General features: G+C 44.3%; 1 protein-coding gene across 5 annotated transcripts in view; it reads left to right on the top strand.

Annotated features, from left to right (window-relative positions):
- Positions 1 to 848: 848 nt before the first annotated feature.
- The window catches only part of LOC112104631 (sodium/myo-inositol cotransporter), a 51603-nt gene continuing 42090 nt past the window's right edge, over positions 849 to 10361 (top strand). For 3 of the 5 annotated variants that reach the window (XR_002907935.2, XM_024197059.3, XM_024197057.3), the window contains exon 1: positions 849 to 1062. The gene's annotated coding sequence lies outside the window, so the exon portion shown is untranslated. Of the gene's footprint in view, positions 1063 to 6784; positions 6931 to 10361 lie in introns of all 5 variants that reach the window. The other 2 variants (XR_002907936.2, XM_024197058.3) reach the window with 1 other exon arrangement.

The raw sequence follows: 10361 nt of genomic DNA, 5'->3' as shown, positions 1-10361 counted from the left end.
ACAACCTGCAGCCACTGGCCTCTTTAGGCAATCTGGCTTGTAGGGAACTGTGTAGCCTAGAAAAACCCTGGTCAGGCGGTGGAGAGATGCAGGTCTCTGCCCAAGACTGAGGAGCCAGGAGCCTAGAATGGATGTGCTTGGTGGACCATGGAGGGGGGAATACAGATGCAGTTGCCATGAACTGTGTCTGGGCTCTCGGGCACTGAAGTGTTTTCCCTTTCCGTGTGTGTGGGTGTGTGTGCGCGCGCGCCGAGGCGTTTGGAACACTGAGAGATGTCTCTGTGGGGCAGGGAGTCATTGGCCCTAGTGTCTGTATGTGGGATCTCTGATGGTGGATGCCTGGTGTGGGGCAGTGTTTCTGGCACAGGGTTGTGTCTGTGCCGACGTTTCTGGAACATCCTGCCAGCTGCCCCCACCACCCGGAGATATCTATGAGGCCGGGTGTCACTGACGGGGGGGGGGGCACTGTGTGCGTGTGTCACGCGTTGGCTCGGCTGCCCCGTGCTCTCCCTGAGCGGGGTGTGTGTAGCCGTGTGTGCCTGCTGGGGGCGGGCACAGTGGAAACTTCCACTCCCTGCAGCAGCGCGGAAGCCGCCGCATGAGGGGGGCGGGGCTGGCGCTTCACGCACGCGGCTCGGAGTCGCCCCCCCCTCCCCGCCGCACGCTTCGGACCTGCGACCCCCGCCGGGCGCCGGCCCCGCGCAGCCCCCAGCCGGCTGGGGACAGAGCGGGGCTGCGGGCCGGAGGGGGCGCGCGTGGGGGGCGAGGGGGCGCGTCTAGCCCGGCCGGGGGCGGGGGACGGACTGGGGGAGGGCGGCGCCTGGCTCCGAGGCCGGCGGGGGGCGGCGCTGAGGAGCCTGCGCAGCTGGCGGCGGCGCCCTTTAAGCAGCGACACTCGCCCGCCTCCCGCCTGTGCAGCCTGGGACCCAGCAGCGCCGCAGCAGCCCCAGCCCCGCCGCCCTCCAGCAGCCGCGGGCCGCGCCCCCCTTTCTGCCCCATCTCTCCGCCGCCGGCAGGATGCCCCGCTATGAGCTGGCTTTGATCCTGAAAGCCATGCAGAGGGTGAGTGAGGGAGGGACCCGGCCCCGGCCCCGGCCCCGGCCCCGGCCCCGCTGCCTTCCCCGCGTGGCTCTTCCGCCAGCCCGGTGCCGGGCGTGTGCGCCCAGCCCGCCCGGCAGCGCCTGGCTCCCCTGTCCCGCGCCCTGGCTCGTCCCCTCGGCCTCCCGCCTGCGGCCAGTGCCGCTGCCCCGCGGGCTGAGCGCGCACGTGCGTGTCATGGGGACGGGCGCGCAGGTGTCGCCTGCCCAGGGCTGCGCGGGGAAAAAAGGGGAAACTTGTTGTGCCGGTGCCTGAAGGCCTCGGGCTTGGGCTGCTCAGCTGGGCAAGTGCCGGGAGGGAGGGGGAAGTGTGATGTGCCCAACTGGCCTGTGAAAGAACTTCCTCTCGGCCCCGCACCCACCTCATGCCCTTTCCTGCCCTTGCTCTGTGCCCCGGCTCAGCTAGGGTTGCCAACTTTGGTTGGATGAATTCCTGGAGATTTCATCACATGACATTATCTTTGACAAAAGATTAATCTTTAAATCCTGGAGACTCCAGGATAGTCCTGGAGGGTTGGCAACCCTAGGCTCACCACTGGTTCCCCTGTGGCTCCTCTCCACACCTATGGTGGCTTATAGCAGGTCAGTGTTTAATTTGTAATGAAAGAAGTGCCAGGGTTCAAGCAGTTTATTTTACTTTCATAACTGATATCAAGCCTAGTCCTGACACAAATTAAGCACTGTAGTAGGTGCTAGGATAGTTACAGCAGTTGCTGCTAGGTGCTCTCTCTCCTCACAAAGGCCTACAAGGTAAGTTCCAGCATTACCTTTTTGTGCAAGGGAGAGAGAGCCAGCACTGTGACCTTCTTACCCTGTCCATGTTAGGGAAATCTTTCAGGTGGTTTCCACTGTTGCTAATGCCAGTTGAGCTCCTTTGGTAATGATAGTGCTCTCAGAGTGTCACAGGTTGCCAGATGCTGCCAGGGTTTTGAGTGCCTAAGGAACAGGATTAGATGATTTGTGTTTAAAAAAAAAAAAAAAAAAAAATTGGTCATAGGTCTGCACAGGGAGCCAAACCAACTTTGGCTATGTATGTATGGGGTTTCTTTGTTATTTCTCTTAATTTCCCTAATGTAGGCAGGACTTTGAAACACACTCTTAGTGTAAGGTGAATATTTGGTATTCCTCTTTCCTGCCTCTCATGCTAAGCTACATACACAACCCATCTTTAGCTACTGCTATAAAGCTTACTGCATAGGGTCCTTGCACAACGCTAGTGTCTAAATGCAACAGCTTTTCTATTAGTGTAGGTACCCTTTTAAGTCTTAATCCTACAAATTACATGCTGTTAATGTGTTCTTGATGACTTTCATCTTTAACTATTCTTTTGATATATTTGTAATAGTGCTGAAATGTTTAATTTTCTGCTATTAATTTAATTCCATCTTTCTGTTGTTTGAGCATGTTATCTTGTGCTAAACACTAGTACATTTCCATTCGTTTTACATGTAACCTCTGTTTAGATTTTAAAAAAAAAGTGAGGTGTGGCGGTTACATTATACATTGCAAGCTTTCTGCATTTGAATTGGGAGGGAAGGTATCACAGATCTGACAACACAGTGACGTACAAACAAAAAATTATAATGCAAGCATGACTAGGAGTACTGTGGCTTTGAAGAGCCTCACAAATATTCCTGGGGTTAGAACATGGTGAAGCAGAGATGTGCTTATAGTGACAGAATGCCTCCTATCTGCATTTATACACTTACAGTAAAACGTTATGGTAGCAACTAAAATACTCTTTAAAAAAGTTTGACTCTCCAGTATGTACTTAACAAATGTTCTTTGTTTAAGGCATTTCCACAGAGCAAAATGATTCACTTAACTGCTCTGTAGTTCTGGTGAAATTAAGCTAGGTATAGAAACTTAAGTTTTTCTAACCTACTCCTTGTATCATAACTCTAAAATCTGGAGTTCATCTTAAGTCTCGTTTTAATTGGTAAACTAACTAACTTGCTGTCTACAAATAACTTGCTGCAGTTTGACTTTCTGTGCAGTTAAAACCCTTTAAAGAGCAATTCTGTGATGACTGTGGAGCTTCCCTAAAGTGGTGGTGCTGAATCTCAAGAAGTGGATTGTTTTAATGAGCCCCATAAGATCTCTCCCTGCACGGCATGCTGGTTTAAAAACTTTTTGTATTTTAAGGATTCTTAAGTACAAAAACTATTACTAAGGCTGTGATGTAAACACACAAGCAAGAAAATTCAGTTTGGGCTAATAGTCTGAAATCCTGTAATGAATTGCATTAACGAATATATTTATGGAATTGAATGATTTAATACACACAGCTGGGTCCTGAATAAACTAGATTTGAATTTGACACGATTTAGTATTTCCTGATCAAACAAAGAACCCTAGTGATGACTTTCTAGAAAAAGTTTAAATATTGTTTCTATATTTGAGACATCTTTGCAACTGCAATCCAAGAAATAGCATGTGAAACTTTGCTTCCGTCACTGTCTCCAGCTGGGGTACTCATTTTGTCCAATTATTTAACATGTATGGAAGAGATCTTTCAAAGACACAAAGGCTTCGAATGCGAGTATGGTGCTTAACTGCCACTTCCGCTTTTGAAAATCTTCCTCTACCTTAATGAGAGGCCACAATAAGGATAGAGTGCTCTCTGTAAGAGTTGCAGCACAAATGTATGGAGATGTACTTTCTGCCTTGAAGAGTTTAGAGTCCCAAGATTACAAGTGACATGTAAGATTTATTGTGTACCACTACCTTCACCTTTCAATACTACTTTTTTTTATTGTAAATAGAAAGAATTAGCACTTAATCTAACATTCTCTTTCCCCCACCCCCAGCCCACATTATAGGCATTGTAGCAAAGGCAAGTCTTCAGGAGGAGAGGGTAGTGACATTTAAAGTCAGTTCCAAGGGAATGTATGGGGAAAGGGGAACTCTTCAGGAAACTTCCTGCCTGTTCTCCCAGTTGTGGTGATGAACCTTCTAGTCAGTGAGGGCCTGGAAACGGTTTTGTCTTGCTCTAATGTTGTTCCTCAGATTGACCTGAAGGGGGCAATGAGACATTCCTTCAGGAAATGCTGCCAGCCTGGAAGCGTAGGACAGACATGGAACCTATACTCTGATCCCTTGTGTGGCATTGCCTCTTCCTGCAGCTTGACTTGTACCTTGGTATACCTCTCTTCAATAAATCCTATAGTTATTTTTTTTCTAACTGAATCAGCAGTCTACTTTCATGTTCAATATTTTATTAGTTCCCTTCAAGAGAAGAATATATTCAGGGGTTTTGGGATGAACTCAGTTTTGAAACCAATTGCATGGATCATGCAGTATCAATTAACTTTTTTCATATATAATTCTCCTGTTTCAGCAAATAATTTCACAAATATCTTGTGATTCTCTAAGGCTGCCCTGGCTTCTGAGTTTGACTTTATATTCGCATGCTAACTTTTTTTTCCAGCATGTATTGTTTGCCATCCAAGCAGGTTGCCATGTTTCAATAAATTCTCTGCCTGCTGTGGAGAACATTCAGCTATATTAGGGAAGCCCAGGCTATGGACAAAAGTGCTGCCTGACAACTCAATCTTTATACAACTGAGCTTTTGATATTTCTTCCTGGGAAGAAAAACAAAAAGGAAGAGGTTAAGAAGCAGATTTTTTTTTTTAATCCTCTAGGTTTTCTTTCCTACTGGTTAGCATTGCTTGTATTTATTTTTTGATCTATAAATGTTTGTGAGACCTTAGTGGTTATATCAGCACCTCACAGTTTAGTAAGTTCAGACAAAATTCTCTACTTTCTTCCTTTGCCTGCTGTAGTAACTTACAGGTAGATTCCTCTTCCCGTCCCTGTCTCTCACTAGGCTCATAGACTGCATGAAGAGTTTACTGTGAAAAAGTTAGGCACTAAATATATGCTACACTTCTTTGACTTAACACTGAGATGGATGTGTAGTCATTATGTACTCATGCCTACAAGAGAAGAGTCTGGGTCCAGCTCCCTGTGAGAGCTCTGTCTCCTGCTATAACTATTCTTGTGAAAGCAACTTTCTTTTGCAAGCCTTGTATGTAAATAAACTTTCTATGAGTACTACCTTCTGGACTGAAATATCTGATGTTTCTCAGGCCAATATAAAAATAATCCATTTTCTTTTTAAAAGTTGAGTTATCAAAGTGTGGGTTATGTGTTTGGGGTGTGTGTGTGCAGAGGATTTTATTGTTTCAGAAAATAGTTTAGCTCTCTTTAGTTTGAATAGCCAGTCTATCTAATTTAAGTAGTCAGGATTTAGGATTAAGCTGATAGGAAATTTTAATTCTTAACTAAGGACAAGTGCCTTTGATGTATTGGCTAAATAAATTTTCTTCAAGTTACAGACACTAGCATACTGTATACATTAGGACATGAGTTAACCCTTCACTGAGGTACAATACCTCATATTTGAAATGTGATTTGAAAATGCCCGATCTTTTAAGGGAATCCCTGTAGGTAGACCCTTGCACCCATGCAGATTCCCACTGACTTCTGTGAGGTTTAGATAGGACTTAATTCTGCATTGGGCCTCATGCAGGTAGACCCTTATGCCTAATTCAGTTAAAATGGACTCGGGAGTGGGGAGAAAGGAGATGGCAATCTATTTGGCTCATGGCCCATACAGTGATTCTGGACGTGAGCAGGCACAGACATGGGTTGAGCAGAACAGTGGATAGGGGGCAGTGGATCGTGTAAATGAAGAAGAGTGATGGGAGGTGCAGTAATACAGAAGACTGATTCTGGAAACCTGAGTTCTAATCTTGGCTCATTTATCTTGTGACTGGGCAAGTCATTTAATCTTTGTACTTCAGTTTGTCCACTTGTAAAAATTGCTCATCAGTCTAGCAGAGAAAGGTATAACATGATCCAATTGCTGGAAATGCAAGCTAGACCAATTCAGACTGGAAATAAGGCCTACATTTTTAACTGTGAGGATAATTAGCTATTGGAACAGTTTACCAAAGGTAATGGTGAATGCTCCATCACTGACTACATGCCTTTCTAAAAGAGAAGCACTGAAATTATCTTGGGGAAATTCTATGGCCATGTCGTATAGGAGGTTAGATTACTAGATCATTTTACAGGTGTGTATGTGATTCATAGATTCTAAGGCTAGAAGGTCATTATGATCATTTAGTCTGACCTCCTGTAAAACACAGTCCATAGAACTTCCACCCCCCCCCCCCCCCCAGATAATTCCTAGAGCACATCTTTTAGAAAAATATCCAATCCTGATTTTAAAATTGTCACAGTGGAGTCTCCATCATTAATCCTTGGTAAGTGTTCCAATGGCTAACTACTACCATGGTTAAAAAATTTACACCTTATTTCCAGTCTGAATTCAACTAGCGTCAAGTTCCAGCCATTGGATTGCGTTATACCTTTCTCTGCTAGACCGAAGAGCCTACAATTAAATATTTGTTCCCCATGTAGATACTTGTATGCTGTGATCAAGTTACCCCTTAACCTTCTCTTTGTTAAGCTAAACAGATTGAACTCCTTGAGTTGATCACACCGTAAGTCAGATTTTTAAGTCTTTTAATCATTCACTTGGCTCTTCTGTGAACCCTCTCTGACTTATCAACATACTTATTGAACTGTGGGCACCAGAACTGGACACAGTACTCCCAGTAGCAGTTGCACCGGTTCCAAATACAGTGGTAAAATAAATTCTCTTTTTCTATTCAAGATTCTCCTGTTCATGTATCCCAGGATTGCTGTAGCTCTTTTGGCCACAGCATCACACTGGGAGTTCATGTTGAGCTGATTATCCTCCATCACCACCCCCAAATCTCTTTCATAGTCACAGCTTCCTAGGCTAAAGTCCCCCATCCTGTAAGTATGGCCTACCATTTTTGTTCTTAGATGGATATGTTTACACTGTTTGCATTTGCCAGTTTACCAGGTGATCCAGATTGCTCTGTATTTAGTGACCTTTGATCTGTCATCTTCATTATTTACCACTCTCCCAATTTTTGTGTCATTGCAAAGATTCAGTGATGACGTTTTTCTTCCAGGCCATTAATAAAAAATGTTAAGTAGCGTAGGGCCAAGATCCCTTCAGGACACCAATGGAAACAGACCTGCCTGGTGAGTATTTCCCATTTTAGGGTCACTTTTTTTTTTTTTTTTTGAGACCTCTCCGTTGGCCACATTTAAATCCACTATTGTGTGCTATGTTAATTTTATATCTTTCTAGTATTTTTAATCAAAATGGTGCAGTTCCGAGAGACTACTGTAAACCATTTCGAAGTATGTTATGTAACCACTATTAGTGGTTAGTAACCAATTTTGTAATCTCATAAAAAAATATTAAGTTAACTTTACAGGCTCTATTTTCCATAAACCCATAGTAGTTCTCATTCTAGGACAAGGGATGAGAACATATTCAATGGACTTAAACACAATTACTCTTTTAAAGAGTTTTGGATTTATTGTACGTTTACTACTAAGAGACAAGACCAGGGTGGAGTAAATCTCTTTTATTGGACCAACTTCTGTTGGTGAGAGAGGCAAGCTTTAGAGCTACACAAAGCTCTTCTTCAGGTCAAGAACTCTGTGTAGCTTGAAAGCTTGTCTCTCACCAACAGAAGTTGGTCCAATAAAAGAGATTTACCTCATCCCCACCTTGTCTCTCTGATATCCTGGACGGACATGGCTACAACAACACCATGTACAATAAATCTGACACTAACTTCCTATATAATGGCCTTTCAGTTAAATTGTGGTAGTTACTAGGGTGTGACTGCTGCGTCATATTTAAGGTAAGTTTTCATTTTGGGCCCCTTCTAAAATCCACAAGAGGTGGACCTTAAGGCTTTCAAAGAAAGCACTCAGTAAACCATGTAAAGCCAATTAGCCCCACTCTCAAGCCTAGGTTCTTTGGGTACACCCTTGCTGCCTTATCTCTTGAGGCCAAAGGGGCTTTTCATACTCATCAGGGCCTGCAGTCCTTGCCCTGTTGACCTGAAAAAGGAAAGACCACAGGCTGGCCGGAGCTCATAAGCAGTTAAGGGAAGGGGTCTTCACTCACGGGGAGCTCCTGAATGGGCTTGAGGAGGAAGGTGAGTAAGAGAAGGGATCCTTTACTCTCTGGGGTCCTTCTGCCATCATTTCCCCCCACTTCATGGTGCTTGGGGAGTAGTGAAAGAGTTAAGTATCAGAGGGGTAGCCGTGTTTGTTGCTTTTTACAGATTCAGACTGAGGGTCCTGTGGCACCTTTAAGACTAACAGATGTATTGGGAACATAAGCTTTCGTGGGTAAGAACCTCACTTGCATCTGAAGAAGTGAGGTTCTTACCCACGAAAGCTTATGTTCCCAATACTTCTGTTAGTCTTAAAGGTGCCACAGGACCCTCTGTTGTGAAAGAGTTAATCGCTCCTTGTCACTCACCCTTCTCCCTTCCCAAAGTGCTTGGGGGGAGGGGGGAAGAGGGAAGTAAGGGGGAGTTTTTCTGTCTGGTTCCAAGTCTCATGCCACCTGCATTTCTCCTTTCCTGCAAACAAAAGTAAAAGAGCTCCAGTCCTTTGGACATTAGGAAGTTGTCCATTCATCAGGGAGAAGAGCCTGGATCCTGAGGATCTACAAGGATTTGTAGGAATGGGACTTGATCTCTGTGAACCATAGAAGGCCAGCAGCATCAGGACTCTCCTCCATGGGGTGATGGGTGGCTAGCAGAATCTTTTGGGGGTTTTTTGGTTTGTTTTCTGCCCTCCTCCCTCCCCTCAGCTCCTTCTCCGCAACCTCCTATGGCCTGCCAGATTAGAAGGGTTACAAGAGGGGGGCCCACGATACACAGAATATGTCTCCAGCACACCTTAGCATTGCACCTAATGTAGTTTTAAATGGTCCTAACATGTGTCCTCTATAAATCTGCATGAAATTAGAGGATGTATGTATGTGAAAAGAACTTGTGATGTGACACAGCAGCCCACTTAGTGCTGGTGATATGTATGAGGCAAATTATAAAACCAATGTTTCATGCTCATCTTCAATACCCTTTGTTGAAAGAAGGAAAGGTTGGATGATGGCATCTTTATGGGGCAGAATTTACATGAATAGCCTTGACTCTTGAGTTTTCATGGTTTCTCACTGTTGTGGAGTTGAACTCTAAAACTATTTCAAGTTATTATGTACTAAGACCATGATATATATACCTGCTTAATATCCCTACATAAAAGTTGATGAAGTCTGCAACATTACTGAAATGTCACTTTAAAAGGACCTTACATTTTTCAGTGCAATATTTGTGGCCTCATGTCAGTTTCATAAGCTGCTGCTTGAGAGAACTTGGTAAGATGAACACAGCTCAAACCTGCAGAAAGGGCATAACATTTAGAGTTGTTTTATGCCTCCCTTCATTTCTGATTACCCACATGGTTTGAACTTATTAATGTTCAGAAATTATTGCAGCCCTGATTATGAACCCAGAGAAATGGGAACCAGTATTGTTTGTTCAAAAACAAACATCTTTCTCCCTCTGCGTCCCCACCCCTCTGGCCAAGCTCTTTTGAAATCTTCTCTACATATTTAGGCATCTAAGTATGGATTTAGAGGACTGTCTTTTGGTACAATTTTTTAAGCTCTTGCCCTATAGTCTTATCACAAAAATAAATGTGCTCTAAGGGTGAGAGTACTATAACCTAGAGTAGTGATGATGGAGTTCTAAAGGCATGGAAAATGGGTTGAAAAATAGAAGTGTTGGACTCAGTTTTTGATTATAGGAAAACAGGGGATACTAGTTGGAACACTTAGTTAATACGCTGGCCTTTCACTGCTGGAGTCCTGGCTTCAGATTTTGGCTTGGGTTACAAATGAAAGTTTGACTTCATACGAATTCTCATTGGACGCTAGAAAAAGTCTACAGAGGTTGGCATAATCAGTCCCTTGTACAAGAGAAGCGCCAGAATAGAACTTGCTGATATTGGTAGAGCTCTATGGAGAAATCCACATAACAAATATCTGCTCTATTCATAACTCTAGCTATTGCTCTGATTCATTAACAGATGTCCTTTGGAATGCAGTGCACATTAAGTATTTCTCCTAAGAAAACAATCAATTTAAATAATGACAGTGGTATTACTGTGGTGTAATAATGTCTGTCTTCATCCATGGACTCTCTCTAATATGAGCATGGGCTCTGTCTTGCATGCACTAAGATTATGTAGTTCAAGGATTCTATCTAGCAAATAAGTAGTTTGGGGTGGTACCTGCTGCTATACTTCCCCTGTGTGTGTGTGTGTGTGTGTGGGGGGGGGGGGGGGGG

The sequence above is a fragment of the Terrapene carolina genome, unplaced genomic scaffold (assembly GCF_002925995.2).
Source record: "Terrapene carolina triunguis isolate 2854851 unplaced genomic scaffold, T_m_triunguis-2.0 Scaffold30, whole genome shotgun sequence".
NCBI lineage: Eukaryota > Metazoa > Chordata > Testudines > Emydidae > Terrapene > Terrapene triunguis.
The sequence above is the reverse complement of the archived record's forward strand: the minus strand, read 5'-3'. Positions and strand labels throughout refer to the sequence as shown.